The 4,383-nt window shown below is 31.4% G+C and overlaps 1 pseudogene; it reads right to left on the bottom strand.

Annotated features, from left to right (window-relative positions):
* Positions 1 to 1,243: 1,243 nt before the first annotated feature.
* LOC124363989 lies at positions 1,244 to 1,360 on the bottom strand (annotated as a pseudogene).
* Between the last annotated feature and the right edge of the window lie 3,023 nt (positions 1,361 to 4,383).

The raw sequence follows: 4,383 nt of genomic DNA on the forward strand, positions 1-4,383 counted from the left end.
ATATGTAAAGAAACAGCACAAATGTCAGCAAAACAACACAATTTAGTTTCCAAAATCCCCGTTAAATTGTTAATGGTGGCAATGGCCTTATTATAATTAAATATTCAACTTTTAAAGTTGTTCTTCAATTCTTTTTTCCTTGAAATTAAGTAAAGCCTTCGAGTAAAGACTGTATAATCGTTATCGAAACAATATATACTGCAATTGTTGATCGGCTTACTGCAATTGTGCACATCATCACCTTGTGCCGATTTAAAGGTGTCTTTGTGTTCTTTTCTCATAGCTTTCCAAAAAGTTTAGTTTAACAAGAGTTTTCTACTGAGACACTTCCTTTCGCCGTGTTTATCTCTGTATATTGTTTATTTATTATTTTAAATTAGTACAGCTAAAGTAAATAGGACACCTGAGTTCTTGAATTGAGATTAGGTTTTCTGCCATCTATAACAGCGCTTGTAACAAACTCCTCGTCCATGGCACATTAGGCTATATAGTAACAAAAGGTCCTTTGTTAATTTAAATTAGTACAGCTAAAGGAGATAGGACACCTGAGTTCTTGAATTGAGATTAAGTTTTCTGCCATCTATAACAGCGCTTGTAACAAACTCCTCGTCCATGGCACATTAGGCTATATAGTAACAAAAGGTCCTTTGTTAATTTAAATTACACAATAATAAAATTGTAAATTAAAAAGGAGCATTTAGAGCAAACCTAACGTAGCTGTAATTTACAAGGAATGGATCGCCAATATTCTAACGCCTTTACGACTGATTTGTCTAGTCTCGTCAATACACTAATTCAGGGTACTTGCGGCTCTCGATCAAATTAATCCTAGTCTCCCCTCCCCCCCCCCACACCATAGGAGGGACTTTCTAAGAGTGATCCTCAGAATTGAGAATTGTGAGCAAGCCAACTCTTTTATTACACGTGGTTTAACCTTTTACCGATTGGTTGGTAATCGAGAACCGCCAAGTCTCAATTCTTCATGAAATATTGGACAGGAATTTCAGAGGTACTTCAAAGCCAGTTTGTCTTCAGTCTCAGAGCCCCACCTTCAAACTTAAGTCTCAAATGGATTAAGATATGAGAATATAATTCAGTAACTATCAATTACCTCAGGATTGCCATTTAAAACGAATGTGCTTAAGTCCCTCCTTTTTAAAATTGAAAGGCTTAATGAATGATATATTATTAAGGAACTGCTAGTAAATATTCATATACAACATTAACTGACGCATTTAACAAGCCCCCGAAGGAACTTTCAAAAATTGCCAGTGCGATCGATATTTCACGCTCACACGGCGGGGTATTGGTTACAGTATTCAATAAGCAATTGGCTTCGGTATTGCCACTGCGTCATCAAAGTCCAAGTCTAATAGAACCAAAGAGTGTTGTATATAGAAATAAGTTGTTAGACAATTAAGAGGGAAAACTTTCTACAGATTGAATTGACTATTTATAATCACTTAAAACTTAAAATATTAATAGAATGTTTATTTTTGCAAACTTGTTTACAAGTCAAGTAGAAAACAGTTTTAATATTTTTTAGCAAATCTATAAAAAGATAGATAATTCTTTGAAAAATTAATGTTTTATTATACTCGTGCTGCTACCTGGTGGTGTTGAACCAAAGCAGCACAAAACTCACACCACTAGCGCTACTACCGATTAACTGGTTAACTACTGGCGAGCACTTCCACATTATACTGCACCTAATCACTCCATACCTTAATTCCACTCAAAACGCATAGAGGCGAAAATTCTAGTTTACATCTATTCATGGTGTTTTTAAAAATAACTGAATGTTAGAAAACGTGAAATCTTGAATGATTTTAAAGTGTTTGAAAACAAATTAAAAATAAAAATCTATCCATGGTGTTTTGAAAAATCGTTGAATGATAGAAAACGTGAAATGTTCGATGATTTTAAAATCTTTGAAGACAAATTAAAAATAAAAATCTCATTATTTTGAGCTACAAATATAGCAGTGTTATTTTAATCACATCATACCTTAAATTCCTCTCAAAGCGCATAGAGCCGAACATTTTAGTTTTATATGAGGGTTATAAATTTAATTAAAACTTGATCAATCATGATTCCTGTAATTTTAATTTATATGTTTTAGTTTGTCAAATACAAGTATTAGTTCTGTGTAACACACACTGTAATAAATTAGTAAATTAATTAGACTATACAATTTACGTTTAAACAATACTATGAACTTTAACATTAAAAAATCTGTTATCACGATCCATACTACACAAAACTGGTATAGAAATACTCATACAATGATAAAACTTTAGTTTAACGGTGAGTTTTATCTGAAAGCTTGACTATCTACAATACAGGCCCACACTGGTTCTAGAGTACCAGTTCCAGTCAATTATTCTCCCTCAAAAAGAAACACCGTTGCGAGAGTAGAACGTTTAGTTCCAAGGTACATTTATTAAAAACAAATAATTGTTTTCCATTTATATATCTTTCAATTATATAACGCCTTCAATAAGCCTGCTGCCGTATCTATTACCGCATAAGGCATGTAAAATGCATCAATTAGCAGCAGGCGTCGTGGTGTTCTTTTGTTAGAATGTGTTACTACGTGCTTATCTTCCACAAGACTTCTGCATAAATTTATGCATATTTAAAATTTAAATTTAATTCTCCATTTATGCAATAATTCAAATTTTCAAATTAAGTCCCAAAACTTCTCCTAATGAAATTATTACAAGACTTTGCACTTACATTATTGTTATGTTGCATTCTTAACAGCATTGTGTTTTTACTCCTCAGTTATTATGAATGCAACCTACTCTACTCTATATAGTCTCGACAACTTATTTTCTTCATCCATCGGATCCGTTGTCTTGCTTAAGAATGACCTTGAATATAAACAAGTTGGAAGTGCGTAACATTTCTTCTCGCATTACAGACTTCGCTGAGAATAACGCAAAATGCTAAGTATTTCATTATCGGCCAATCTATAAAAAAGTAATATTTACATCCCCTGACAGACTAAAGAACAATTGTGTCAGCCTGCTGAGTGATAGGCTTCAATGGCGCTTATTTGAATGTAAAATTTAAAATGTATAGATTAAGTATTTATAGAGATATCTTACGACATAATAATAACTTATCTGACTGTACAATAAACTATTGAATGTAGTTCGATTCTATTATATCATGTTATATCAATAATTCTAATACGCCCTTTAGGGTGTTCCAAAAATTGGTGTCAATCAAAAGTCCAGAGATAAAGCTCCTCCAAAGTTACACAAATAACCTAAAATATATTATCCGACTGTTTTTATATTTCGAGTTATAAATTCTTTGTGAATTTGTACTAAACTCTTGACTGTCATAATTGTTTTTGGCTATAACCACGTAAACAGTACAGATAATTTCTTGAATCTTATTTTGGTAAATGTATCTGACGAATATAAATTTGTCACCATACTTCTGTTCATGGTGTTTTACCTTTATTTAAAAATCTTTGAAAACAAATTAAAAATAAAAGTATTATTATTTTTCTTTAGTAAATATATTTTTAAACATGTATATTTTATCAGCTAAAAATATGGCCGTGCTATCCTAATCAAATCATACCTTAAATTCCCCTCTAAACGCATAGAGCCGAAAATTGTAATTTTATTGGAGGGTTAGAAAATTAATTAAAACGTGATCAATCATGATTCCTATAATTTTAATTTATATTTTTTAGTTGTGAAATACAAGTATAAGTTCTGTATAACAACACAGTACAATAAATTAGTAAATTAATTAAACTATACAAATATAATGTAAATTTAAAAATTAATATGAACTTCAACATTAAAACACCTGGAATTACAATCAATACTACACACAATTAGAATAGAAATACTCATACAATGATAACACTCTTCAGTTTTAGCAGTCAGTTTTATCTGATAGCGTGACTATCTACAATGTTCCCAAACTGGTTCTACAGTACCAGTTCCAGTCATTTCATCTCCTTCAAAAAGAACCATTATGAGAATAGAACAATGAATTTCAAGGTGCATATAATAAAAAGAAATAATTGTTTTTATTTATACACCTTCCAATTATATACCACCTTCAATAAGCCAGCTGCCGTATCTATTAACGCAAAAGGCATGTAATATGCATCATCTTGCTGCAGGCGTTGTGGTGTCTCTCTGTTAGCATGTGTTCCTACGAGCTTATCTCCTAAAAGAGTTCTGAATTTATTTATGCTTATTTAAAAATTTAACTTTCGCCTTCCATTTATGCAATAATTAACATTTTTAAATGCATAATTATTAGTTTACTTAAAGTTTTAAAGTCCCAAAACTTCTCCCAACGTAATTATTACGTTGCCTTCTTTTTGTTGAATGCAATTGTTTTCTT

This window comes from Homalodisca vitripennis, chromosome 5 (genome assembly GCF_021130785.1).
Source record: "Homalodisca vitripennis isolate AUS2020 chromosome 5, UT_GWSS_2.1, whole genome shotgun sequence".
Taxonomy (NCBI): domain Eukaryota; kingdom Metazoa; phylum Arthropoda; class Insecta; order Hemiptera; family Cicadellidae; genus Homalodisca; species Homalodisca vitripennis.